Consider the following 14299-nt stretch of genomic DNA (forward strand, 5'->3'; position numbering starts at 1 on the left):
TCCTCAAGCCAGCAAACTATCAAAAAAAAAAAAGCTAATTCAAGACAGAAAAATCTGTCTCTGTCTCCTAGAGCTTCCCGACATTAGGGCTAAAACTTAAACATCTGGAGAGCGAGGCTACTAACCCCACAGGTGGAAATTTCAGCTGTGGCATTTAAGGTACCATAGGAGAGACGAGAAAGCCCATGAACAGAATTGCCAAATGCTGGCACATGCTATGTGAGCAGCAGCTGCATAAGGACTTCCAGGTCCCTGTTTTAGGAGGCCACGCAGGCTAGTGCGTGCCCTGCCGGCCATCAATTGAGCCTTGTTCAAAGTGCCACCTAGAGAGATGCTGGTCAGCTGACTGCCCTCGTGCATCAAACACAGACCTCCAGCAGACCTCCTAGGCTTGGCCACGGGCTCACAGGGAACCCAGGATGCAGCTTGGGGTGATCTGTTTCCTTCCTGTTGGACACTGAGCCACTTACTCAGTCCTGAGGGAGTTTTGGGGTCCCATCTCCCTTCATTTCCCTATTGTCAGGGTAGGGGGACAGCCTTACCCACCCCACCACTTAATTCCCCCCACCACTCAATTGTCCTTTCAGGGGTACCTAATGGGAGGAGATTTCCCAGCTAAGGTAGGAGCTTTCATTTCATTTGCTCCCTCCATGTGCCTCACTCCAGACCGGTCAGCAGTGCTTTTCCTCCTCATGCACAGGGACACAGACAAGGCCCCGCTCTCTCTCAAGTTCCAGAGGACACCAGGATCCACTGCCGTGTCACCAATTCCAGAAGAATGAGGTCTCTCCACAAGCTTTTCTCTTCCTGGTTCCCTCTTCTAATTAACTACTCAGCTAATTGTTACAGGATCACCATAGAGCCAGAGTCCAAGGACCATCAAAAATATACCCAGGTGGTAAAGGAACAGTAACAGTTAAAAGGTATTTACACCCCCAGACCAAAAAGGGTCTGGGCTCTGCAAAAAACAACAACAACAACAACAGACTTTAATATAACCATCTATTACTGTTAAATGCTCTCAGCAATTGATCACCTGTGTTTCCTGCATGCTAAACTAATAAAGGAAACAGGTGACCTAAAATAATATGTCTCTGATAAAGTTTATCTCAGGTAAAAATTAAAAACATGTTTCAATCTCTCTCTCTCTCTCTCTCTCTCTCTCTCTCTCTCTCTCTCTCTCTCTCTCTCATTAACACTAATTAATATAAGCAAAGTACTAAACACTACAATGGTCACCAGCCCAAGAGTTTAATTTTCTCATGGCTGCTTCTCAATATGTTCAAACTTTTTTCTAAGCTCCAGAAACCAGCTTAAATCCATCGGACAGGTCGGATCTACTACAGTCTCCCAGACACAAGCAGCCAGAGTCCCAGGCCAAGAGGGATGATGGACAGGTCCAAGGCAGCAGACAATAGCCCACCATCCCAGGACGCCTGTCTACCTCAGAAGCCCCCTTCCTTATCCCCTCAAGAGTCAACCAACAGCCACCAAGTCAACTGGAAGCAGTTTTTTGGGGGGAGAAACGATGCCCCTATTCCTGTTCACCTGCCTTTTTTATAATAAGCAAAAATACTAGAATGTTAGGATTCTGCCACTCCAGCTGCATGACCACACATGCGCAGTTCAGTAGCTAAATAAGGGGTCTTAAGTCATCAGTGGACGGCATGATTGCGCAAAAGCACACAGCGAGGCCACACAATCAGCGCATGTGTGGTGTAGCTCCATAAACCCACCTGCATGTGTGCAGGGGAATCCTTAAAAAGCTGGACACAGGCTTGCCGGGGGTGGGGGGGTGGGGGGGGTGGGGGGGGTTGGGGGGGGTGGTAGCGCACGCCTTTAATCCCAGCACTCGGGAGGCAGAGCCAGGCGGATCTCTGTGAGGCCAGCCTGGGCTACCAAGTGAGCTCCAGGAAAGGTGCAAAGCTACGCAGAGAAACCCTGTCTCGAAAAACCAAAAAAAAAAAAAAAAAAAAAAAAAAAAAAAAAAAAAAAAAAAGCCAGACACAGACACCTCCCTCTGCTTCTGCTCTCTCCTCCTCCTCCTCCTCCTCCTCCTCCTCCTCCTCCTCCTTCTCTCTCTCTCTCTCTCTCTCTCTCTCTCTCTCTCTCTCTCTCTCTCTCTCTCTCTCTCTCCTCCACACATGTCTCCGCCCCAGGCCTGGCCACGCTCTCTTCTGTCCCCCCCACAATAAAGCTCTGATACTGAGTTTTGTCGTGCTTCTTGCCTCATGACCTCTCTCACACGGAACCAGCACCATTTTTAAAACCAACATTACCTCCTGCTCTTTCTATTGTTCCCTTTGTTGGTGACTCTGTGATAGCCTTTCCCAACTGCTTTCTCTTCACGAAGCACCTTTAGCTTGTTCTTCTTGCCTGTTTCCTCTGCTTGTTCCATCTCTTCCTTAAGGTCTTAGCTTCAGCTGCATTCAGTTTGTGCTAGTCCCTTTCTTTCCTTACAAGTTCCCATGTTTTAATGAACAACCTCCTGTTTTGGTTTTCTGATTTGTTTTTTGACACAGGGCCTAATGTAGCCCAGGCTGACCCTGAACTCCTGATGCCTCTGCTGCTGCCTCCCAAGTCCTGGGATTACAAGCGTGTGCCATCATATCCTTTCTCACACCTTTCTTGGCGCTCTTTCCCACTGGCCTGCACCAGGGACAGGGTGATGTCTGTGTCAACTGTTAGGTTCACACCTGTGGTGACTGAATGAAAACGGTCCCCATAGGCTCCTCGGGAGTGGCACAATGAGGTGTGGCCGTGTTGGAGGAAATGTGAAACTGGGGTGGGGGCTGTGAGGTCTCAGATGCTTCAGACAGGCCTTGTGTCACTCTCTCTTCCTGTTGCCTGCTGACCCAAACGTAGAGTTCTTAGCTAGAGTTTTTAGCTAGCTCTCCAGCAACGTGTCTGCCTGTGTGCTGCCATGCTTCCTGCCATGATGATAACAGACTAAACCTCTAAACTGCAAGCCAGCCCCAATTAAATGCTTTCCTTTATAAGAGTTGTCATGGTCACAGTTCATGTGTTTCCACTAGTTTGGCTATTTGTCCCTGTGCTTTTTCCAATCTTGGTCTCAACAGTTCTCGCTCATACAATCCCTCCTCTTTCTCGCCGATTGGACTCCTGGAGCTCCACCTGGGGCCTGGCCATGGATCTCTGCATCCACTTCCATCATTCATTGGATGAGATTTCTAGCACGACAGTTAGGGTGTTTGGCCATCCTATTACCAGAGCAGGTCAGCTCAGGCACTCTCTTGACCATTGCCAGTAGTCTATTGTGGAGGTATCTTTGTGAATTTCTGGAGACCTCTCTAGCACTTTGCTTCTTCCTATTCAGGAGCCCTCATGGAATTGGATCAGGCCCTCTGGATAAGTGAGACAGTTGATTAGCTTGAACTGTTTGGGAGGCACCCAGGCAGTGGGACCAGGACCTATCCTTAGTGCATGAGCTGGCTGATGGAACCTGGGGCCTATGCAAGGACACTTTGCTCAGCCTGGGAGGAGGGGACTGGACCTGAGTGGACTGAATCTACCAGGTTGAGCTGAATCCCCAGGGGAGTCCTTGCCCTGGAGGAGATGGGAATGGGGGGTGGGCTGGGGGGAGGGCGCGGGAGGAGGGAGGACAGGGGGATCATGGCTGATATGTAAAATTAAATCAAATTATAGATAAATATATGTGTGTATATATACATATACATATATATATTTGTATATATATATATGTATATGTATATATACAAATATATATATTTGTATATATATGTATATACATATACATATATATCTCTCTCATATATATATATGAGAGAGAGAGAGAGTTGTCATAGTCATGGTATCTCTTCACAGTAATAAGAAACCCTAACAAAGATAAAAGTTGGTACCAAAGACTGGGGTGCTGTTATAATAAGCCAGATCATGCCTTTGTTTGGAGGAGTATGGAACACTTTGACTTTGGACTAGAAAAGCAATTGACACTTTAAGCAGGCCATACAGTAGGAGCATGGATGACAGTGGTGGTGAGGATGATTTGAACTGTAGGGATCTGGCTCAAGAGGTTTCAGAGGAGAAGAATATTAGCATGTAGCCTAGAGACTGTTCTTGTGACATTTTGGTGAAGAATATGGTTGCTTTCTGCCCTTGTCCAAAAACTCTGCCTGAGGCTAAATTGAAGAGCTGTGGATTAACAGCTTTGGCAGAGGAGCTTCCCGACAGCCTAGCACTGTGTTATGTGGCTATTAGTGGCCAGGCTTGTGCAGATCTATAATGAAAAGGAGCAAGCTGAGCAAGGAAAAATACGAAATGTACAGTAGGAGGAGGGATGGGGCACCAGGAAGTGTCGCAGGTTAAAGAAAAGCCTGATGCTAAGTGGAATAAAGGGAGTGGTGACCTCAGAGCAAGACCCCATCCAGCCAAGCTTCCAACTTGTGAAAAGGAAATAAAGAAAAGCTTAGGGTTGGGCACAGTAGTGCACATCTCTAATCCCAGCACCCAGGAGACAGAGGCAGTCAGATCTCTGAGTTCAAGGCCAGCTTGATCTACAGATTGAGTTTCTGGACAGCCAAGCTTAGGCAGGGAAGGAAACCATCAAAAACAGAAGGCTAATGAAAATGTTATTTGAACTAACAAAGACGCCAATCCCTACATGTGTCTGGAATTATAATCTTTAAAATTAAAGAAAAAATGCTTATCTCGAAAGTTGATTTTTTGAGAAACTTGTGTTTAATGAGTGATTAAATAACTATTTCAAAAGTTATATTTACAGAGAATAACTTTTTATTAAAATCTTACATCATTCCCTCATCTGGAAAACTGATTTGGTAGTTCCTTTTTTGTTGTTGTTGTTGTTCTTGTTGTTGTTTTTTGAGACAGGGTTTCTCTGTGTAGTTTTGGTGCCTGTCTTTGATCTCCCTCTGTAGACCAGTCTGGCCTCGAACTCACAGAGACCCACCTGGCTCTGCCTCCCAAGTGCTGGAATTAAAGGCATGTGCCACTGCCACCGGCTGGTAGCTTCTTAATAAGGTTCCTCTTGGAATATGCAATAAATGTCAACAATTGAATTGATTAGACACTAGGCAGGAAATAAGAATATCTCTTGTTAAAAAAATTAGTACTGGGGATTAAACCTATGGTCTCATGAATGCTAGACACGTACTCTATCACTAACCCACACTCTCAACCCTCTACTTGGTTTAGTTGGTGAACAAAGCCATGGGCGTCTTCGTTGTGACGTCTTCAAGCACATATGTTCCCACTTAGCCATTCTCATTGCCCTTCTTATCTCTAAACCCTTTTAATTTGAGACGAGAGTCTTGTTGATTTACTCAGACTGGCTCTGAATTCACTTAGAAGCCCAGGCAGGTCTTGAACTTCTGATCCTCTTGCCTCAGCCTCCCATGTTGTAGGGATCTGAGACTATGCCACTAGATCCAGCAAGGAATCTCTTTAAGTCTTTCAAACAAAGGAAAAACAATGGGGGCAACCAGTGCTGGAAGAGCTAAGATGTCCAAGAGTCTGATGAGACCACCCAGCAGTCAGGGCTACCATCCCTAGGCTCAGAAGAGCAAATAGAAAATACTATCTTCTTCCAAGATACCTATCTGTCCTCATCCTTGACTTTTGAAAGTATTTCACGATGTGTAGATATAATCGTGTGAAGCAAATTCAGCCAATTTCAGAAAAACAAATATTGTATGTTTTCTTTAATTTACTATTTCTTGATTTTATGTAGAAATTAAACTGTCTGTGGGTCCACAGGGGACTAATAGAAGATAAGGGTAAGAAAAGGAAGGACAGCAGACAATGTGTGAAAATATGCTCAACATATAATACATAATGTATAAAACTTTTAAAAACTGCCTAATTGGACTTAAGGTCCACTCAGTAGGGGGAATTCATTCCTAGTACTGGAAACCCAGACAACTATTCATGGCTGGAGAGGTCACAGACCCCAGAGGAGAACCTACTACTGCCATTTTCCCAAAGCCAATGTAATTTCTAACTATATTTGTGATAGTTTGAATGTAATTGTCCCCCATAAGCTCACAGGAAGTGGCACTGTTAGGAGGTGTGGCCTTATTGGAGGAAGTGCGTCACTGTGGGGCTGGGCTTTGAGGTCTCTTTTGCTCAAGCTTCACTCAGTGTAGATTCAGATCACTTCTATTTTCTTTTTTATTATTAAGAAATTTTCTATTCATTTTACATACCAACCAAAGATCCCCCCTCGTCCCTCTTCCCACCTCCCAGGTTTTCCCCCTAGTCCTCCCCCCATTCCCACCTCCTCCAAGGCAAAGTCTCCTATGGGGAGTCAGCAGAGCCTGGTACATTCATTTGAGACAGGTCCAAAGCCCTCCCCACTGCACAAGGCTGCACAAGGTGTCCCACCAAAGGCACTGGGCTCCAAAAAAGCCTGCTCATGTATCAGGGACTGATCCAGATTGCCTGCCTGGGGCCCCCCAAACAGTTCAAGCTAAACAACTGTCTCAAGTATCCAGAGGGCCTAGTCCAGTCCCTCAGACCACTTCTTGTTGCCTGCAGGTTAAGATGTAGAATTCTCAACTCCTTCACCAGCACCATGTCTTCCTGCCATGATGATAATGGACTAAACCTCTGAAACTGTAAGCCATTCAGTTAAATGTTTTCCTTTATAAGAGTTGCTGTGGTCGTGGTGTCTCTTCACAACAATAGAAACCCTAACTAAGACAGTATTCTAAATACTTATCTTAATGCCCACAGATAAATGTAGTTCTCATCCCTCATGAAAGAAGCTTATTTTTGCAGCAGATGGAGGCTACTACAGAGGTCCACAACTGGTCAAAATGCTGAGCATACATGATGGTGGGGTGCTCAACCCAATTTATCCAACTGCAATGTAATCCCTGAACCCTACGATCCAGGAACATCATGGAAGAGGAGGGAGAAAGGATGAAAGAGCAGAGGACCAGGATGCCTACTACAAGATAGTGTCTTCCAGACATGACAAGGACCCTGAACCCATGAAATCTCAACAACGTGGTTGCCTAAGCAAGACCTACGTAATAACAATGTCAGTTGATATGCCAATGTAGATGGGGGAAAATTCACGAGGTCCCACCCCTCGATGAAGAGCTGCAGGCAACAGTAACTGCCGAAGAGGAAGACTCAGTTTTCTGTAGGGATAAGACCTCCTGAGAGGTTATCGAATCCCAAGTGGTCAGCCTAAACACGTGTGTGCATGTCAAATAATAGTAATTTAAGAAGAGGTCATGAATTTGACAAGGAGTAGAGGGGCATGGAAGGAGTTGGATTGGGGGGAGAGAGTGGTAGAAATGATGTAAATAAAGTACTCGTGTAAGAAATTCTCAAAATTTTTAAATAAAAACTAAAAATTCTTTGTACTTTTTGAGACAAGGTCTATCTGTGTAGCCCTGGTTGGCCTGGAACCTACTATGTAGAGCAGGGTGGCCTCAAAATCACAGAGATCTGCCTGCCTCTGCCTCCCAAGTGCTGGGTTCAGAGGTGTGCACCACCATGCCTGCCAAAAACACTTTTGAAAATGCAGGTTATGCTTTTGTCCTGTGTAAAAGCTGCTGTAGACAAGGCCAGAAGTGTTTGTCTAGCATGCATGAGGCCCCAGATTCAATCCCCGGCTTTAACAAGAGCAAAAGAAGCTTCTAAAAGTATATTTTGTTATAAAACTCAGTAGCAAAAACTTTCATTATTATTAATCTTACACTTATCAGTAAATACTAGGATTTCCCTTACATTCATAAGTAGTGTTTCCGTATTATTGTTATACAACTGCTACAAAATTAAATGGCTTGAAACAGCAACACTTGCTAATTTGCTCATTAATATGCACTTGGGTAGTATTGGGAGGGACAGCTTGTCTCTTGGCCATGTAGGGTTACAGGTGTTACCTCAGGACTCAAGATGTGAGCTAAAATACAAGGATATATTTTATTTTTGGGGGGGATTGGCTCAAAACAACTCCAACTTGAAACAAGCCTTGCTTCTAGAATTTTCAGTTACTTGAAACAATGCTTTTTTTTTAAGTCAGTTTAAGCTGTGTTTTTACTACTTACCTACTACTGCTTAACTAGAGACTTTTCAGGGGAAAGGTAAGGGCGTGAAGGCTGGAGTAAAGTATCTCTGAGGATCAAGAAGTGGCATCTAGCCCGGTGGTGGCGATGGTGGCATACACTTTAATCCCAGCACTCGGGAGGCAGAGGCAGGAGGATCTCTCTGAGTTCGATGGCCAGCCTGGTCTAAAAAGTGAATTCAAAGACAGCCAGGGCAGTTACACAGAGAAATTCTGTCTGGAAAAAAACAAAACAAACAAACAAACAACAACAACAGCAAAAAGCAACAAGAAGTGGCATCTGTGTCGCCAGAGATTAGGAAGAGTTGCCTCCCACAACAGAGGCAGATCCGAACCCACACTGAACAGTGGCAGTGCCCCCAGGAGACGACAGGTCCTGTGCATCATAGAGTATGCAAAGTCAGCAAGTAATGTGGACATCTGAAAGGACCACATTAGGGAAACAACGACCATTTCCGAGAGGCCAGCAAGGACACACTGTGGGCTCCCAAACTGTACATACCGTTTGTGCCATGTGCCTAGCTAGATACAGCCCCCAGGAAACAAGAGGGAAGAAAAACAGGTAAAGCTGGGCGGCGGTGGCACATGCCTTTAATCCCAGCACTCAGGAGGCAGAGGCAGATGGATCTCTGTGAGTTCGAGGCCAGCCTGTTCTACAGAGTGAGTTCCAGGACAGGCTCCGAAGCTACACAGAGAAACCCTGTCTTGAGGGGGAAAAAAAAACCTAAAAAACTATAATTCAGATCAACAAAATAAGGATGATAAAGAGCTTGACTCGGGTGGAAGTTTTGAAGACTGGAGAAAACCTATGTGTGGGGCTGGAGGCAGCTGCGGTGCATTTGGGAAGATTAGAAACAGAATCCTCAGTAAGTCAGGATCTCCTTGAGGGTTGGGATAGACAGTTGGATTAAGGTGCTTCCATTCCAATAGGTGTTTGTGGTATGCAAATTAGTTTATAGATGACTGGTTGAGCAGAAATGATGTCAATGAAAGGCAAATCCTGTCATATGTATTTTATCCCTTCATTGGTGTTTTTGTTCCAACTTTTTTTCACTGAGTAACAGTGGCTGAAAGGCACACAGCTGCACACACCATTGTGAGCCTTAGAAGAATACACTTCTGTGTAGAACACCCGTGATTCATCCACCTTGTCCTTTTGTCTACATTCAGCCAAGCTCTGTCTTCCTGGTGGATGTACCTGGCTGGCCTTTATTGAATTCTTGTCTCCGGTAGGGTAACTTGTCCTTATATCCTTTACAAAAAGCCAGCTTTGGCCGGGCGGTGGTGGCGCACGCCTTTAATCCCAGCACTCGGGAGGCAGAGCCAGGCGGATCTCTGTGAGTTCGAGGCCAGCCTGGTCTCCAAAGCGAGTTCCAGGAAAGGCGCAAAGCTACACAGAGAAACCCTGTCTCGAAAAACCAAAAAAAAAAAAACAAAAACAAAAAGCCAGCTTTGGTTTTTAGAAGTAAAGCCCAGTGTTTAATTGCTCACATGGAGATTAAGCTCATTGGGATCATCCTATTGATGCTTCAGGTATTAAATTGCAGGCATTTAAGTGCCCAGTTCAACTTCATCTTTCATAAACCTGTTGCTTTAACAGCACATCTTGCAGAATGGTCCACACAGGTCTGTACAGGGTCTTATGGGTCTTGTTTTGTACTTCTTTCACTGGCCTCCAGGTGGCATCAGCCAGTACCCGGCAACTTCATTGCTGTCCTGGAATTCGAGCCATTAAGGGTGAGAGGAAAGGGTCCGTTGGGCAGTGTCTGTTCTCACAGTCAGTATGTGTATGTAACCTGCCTTCCTTTGATTACCTCTCAGTTTTGCCCAATAACTATTCTTCCTTAAAAATCTAGCCCAGCGTGGTGCACACACCTACAATCCCAGCAGTCAAGAGGCAGAAGTGATAGAATGACCAATCAGTGCCAGTGTGGGCTCGGAGTGAGACCCTGTCTAAGAACAATAGTACCTTCGGCTTTGCAGACCGAGACCATTCTATCTATTTTCTACCTTGAGCTCAAAATACTTGTCATTTCTGTGTGTTTTATTCCAAGAACTCCTATCAGTTCTTTTGTGGCTTTGGTTACTATCTGAAGCAATCTCTAAATGTGCTTCTCTATACGGACACCTCTCCGAGTGCCAGCATGTCAACATAGCAATGCCAAGGGCCACTGGTTTAACGCCTCAGTTCAAGCTCCATGGACCCATGCCCTTTAGGAAGCATTTCCACAGCCCCAAGAGACATGAAACACAGCCTCCTGGCATCGTTCTGTGCTTTCTACCCCGCATCTCCTCCTTCCAACTGCTGTTGTTGATGGTACAGTTCTAACCAACACCCCCTCACCCCAGGTCTCTATGCTGTTCATTCTGTTTTCAGTTTGCATTTGACATACTTTTTCTAAGACATAAAAATCGACATGAGCCTCGTACGTAAATATACTGCCATATGTTGTCCAGCTTTCCAATTCTTTGGAGCCTTCCATCCACTCCTTTTTAAATATTCGGTTCTGTTTAGCATGAATGCAACTTTCTACAAAACGCCTTCTGAGGCTCCTGTTAACCTGTGTCCTTCACCTTGCCCCATGTTTTGCATGTCTGTAACAGCCTCTAAATGTCCCTTTGGGGGGCTGGAGAGATGGCTCAGTGGTTAAGAGTACTGTCTGCTCTTCCAGAGGACCCAGGTTCAATTCCCAGCACCCACAACTATCTGTATTTTTGTTACAGGGGATTTGACACCCTCACACAGACATTCATATAGGCAAAATACCAACGATCATAAAAATAAGTAAACCAGTTGTAGCCAGGCCAGTGGTGGCTCACGCCTTTAATCCCAGCACTCGGGAGGCAGAGCCAGGCGGATCTCTGTGAGTTTGAGGCCAGCCAGGGCTACAGAATGAGTTCCAGGACAAGCTCCAAAGCTACACAGAGAAACCCTGTCTGGGGGAGGGGGAAGCCCCTTTGGGGGAGGCCCTGGAGAGGAGCTGGAGTCTCTGGGCTCGGCTTCCTACCTTTTCCGTTTTGGAGCGCCAGTTGAGCTGACTGCTCTGGGCCTCGGTTCTCTCCTTGTTTGTCCCTTTGCTCGTTACTATGACAAAGTCCCTGACAAAGCAAACAACAAGACCCCGGGGAGGAACGGCTTGTTTCGGCTCACAGTTTGAGGGTACAGTCTATCACAACGGGCACGGCTTGGCAGCAGGAATGCACCCCAAAAGCAGGAGAGATTGTTGTTGGGGTTTGCCTTGCTTTCCGCCTTTCCTTCAGTCCAGGCTCCTAGCCCATGGAATGATGCCAACTACAGGTACAGTGGATCTTCCCACCCCATTTAATATAATCTAGAAACTTCTGCATAGGTGTACTGTAGACAAAATTCTAAATGGTCTTATTAAATAAAAAAACAAAAACAAAAAACGGAGCCAGAAATTTGGGTTACCTTAGAGAGACCAGGGAAATACGGAAAGCCACCAGCTAACCTCACCTCACCAACTCCGCAGTTTCCAAGGAGAGCGACTTCCTGTCTATCCAGGCTTATATGCCTTTGCTTTTCTGCCCTCTCATTGACTCTTTTTTTTTTTTTTTTTTTTTTTTTTTTTTGGTTTTTCGAGACAGCGTTTCTCTGCGTAGCTTTGCGCCTTTCCTGGAACTCACTTGGTAGCCCAGGCTGGCCTCGAACTCACAGAGATCCGCCTGGCTCTGCCTCCCGACTGCTGGGATTAAAGGCGTGTGCCACCAACGCCCGGCCTCTCATTGACTCTTAGCCCAGCTACCTCATTGCCTCTTCCTACACAGCTCTGTCACTGTCTGTCTGTCTGTACAGACTTCCAAGTCTCTGTTATGCCCAGATCGCGGGGACCCCCAAAAGACCACCACGGAGACCGAATCCCGAATGTAAAAGCAAACAGCCTTTATTTCAAGCTCCAGAGCTCAGTCCCTCTGTCTGTCCGATGCAGCAGTGAGAGCAGGTGGGGCAGGTTTTTTATCATAGCAGAGGTTGAGGTGAGAGGATTTCTAGGGTCCAGGACCCTGATTGGCTGACAATTGTCTAGGGGTATATGTAAAACAAAAATAGATGTGTGCTAGACTCGGGGACATCTGTCCATCTTATCTAATGGTTGGAATGTCTGGGATGTCAGGTACTTCCCCAACCCTGGGTGGATCCCTGGGTGGTATCAGCTTAAGGCTTTTCCTGGACCTGGGTCTTGCCTGCCAGTAAGCCTGTCAGAGAAGCTGTGTCTGGGCCCCTAAGCCTGCCATGGCTGCTGTGTGGTCAAGCTATTTGTGGGCCCCTCCACAGTCTCTGTGGTTGGTACTGGGATTAAAGGCCTGTGCCACCATGCTAGGCTCTGTTCCCTAGTACGGCCTTGAACACACAGAGACCCTGCCAACTACGTGATCAGATTAAGGGCATGTGCTGCCTGACTTATTTACTTAAAATGGCTGACCTTCCCCCCTGATCTCCAGGCAAGCTTTATTTATTAACGCACAAATAAAATATCACCACATTTCAGCATCAATAAAATATCACCACAGTGTACCCAGCCGTTGTCTTCTAAGCGATTCTACAGTTTAATGGTCCAAAGAGTTTTCCGAAAATAACCTTCTGCCATCTTCTTGCACTCTGGCTCCTGCTCTTCCTGCACACAGCAGAAGCAGCCAAGGCCCCCTCTGACATCAACGATCACAGCAGGGGAGGCGTGTGGGTGAGAGACGCTCTACTGTGGCTGTGGGGATGTGAGGCGGCTGATCACATTGTGTTCATACTCAGGAAGCACAGAGATGCACACTGATAGCAGCAGAATGTTTTCATATTTTCCTTTTTATTAAGTCCAGGATCCCAGCTCGCAGGATCGTGTCACCCACATCTAGGGTGTGTCTTCCCTCAATTAAATCTCTAAGGAAACACTCTCCGACATGTCCAGAAGTATGTCTCCTTAGGTGATTCAAAATCCAGTTAAGCTGAAACAATTAACTATCATACTCATCTATAAAACTGGAATGAATGGTAACATGTAACTAATATAGCTGTTGTGAAAATTAAATAAATAAAATAACATGTAAAGTACTCAGCAAAATGTATATAATAAATACAGTGGCTCTAAGGCTAGCACATAGCACAGATTCAATTGGTCTTGGATATTATTAATTGTATTGTGGTATTTATTCATTCACTTAATAAATGCAGGACTTATTCTAAATGAGAGAGACACAGGAAACAGAACAAACATGTAACGTAGACCAGGCACAGCGGGGCCCATTTATAATCCCAAGTCTCTCCCATCCTCAGATGAGCCTGAGCTTTCGGATGTCTAGAGCTGATCCTAGATAAAAGTATTCAAGATGTTAACATTTTCAATCAGCACTAAGAAGTGAAGGCACAAGAATCAGGAGCTCAAGGCTATCTTCGGCTACATAGTAAGTTTGAGGCCAGCCTGGACTACATGAGACCCTGTTAAAAACAAAGCAGAATAATATTAGTTAATAATGAATGCTAGGAGCAGCTGCAGTCACATTTCCATAGCTGAGCTGGACGTCCGTCCTAAACTCTTAGGCCACTCACTGTTCAAAACTCGTCTATTCTAGGTCTTTTCAGTTGCTTCAAGATTAAAAAAAAAAAACAAAAACAAAAACAGGCTCTCATACTGCAATGCAAGCTGACCTAAAACTCACTATGTAGCCCAGGCTAGCTTTGAACTTGTGGTGGTCCATGACAGAGACTACAGGAGTAACATACCAACACTTCACTCAAGAATCTCCCCCCTCCTCTCCCCTCCTCCTCCCTTCTTCCCTCCTCTCTCCCTCCTTCTCCCTCTTCTCCTCTTCCCTCTTGAGATTTCAAGATTAAAGTCAGTTAATGATGAAGACCATCTTCTTTCCCTCTCTTTAGGGCAACAACATCTGAGTTCTCAGATGCTTAAGGGACATCACATCTCTTTTATTTTCACTTTATTTATTTATTTTATTTTATCTATATGAGTGTTTTTGCCTGCATGTACGTAGGCACACCATATAGAGACCAGAAGAGAGCATTGGGTGCCCTAGAGTTGCAGTTATAGACAGAAGTCAGCTAGCATGTGGGTGCTGGGAACTGAACCCAGATCCTCTGCAAGAAGAGCAAGTGCTCTTAACTGCTGAACCATCTCTCTAGCCCCTATTTTTTTGTTTTTTAATTAGCATACAAGTATTAGATTTCACTGTGGTGTCTTAGTTTGGATTTATATTGCTACA

This window comes from Peromyscus maniculatus, chromosome 18, assembly GCF_049852395.1.
Source record: "Peromyscus maniculatus bairdii isolate BWxNUB_F1_BW_parent chromosome 18, HU_Pman_BW_mat_3.1, whole genome shotgun sequence".
Lineage (NCBI taxonomy): Eukaryota > Metazoa > Chordata > Mammalia > Rodentia > Cricetidae > Peromyscus > Peromyscus maniculatus.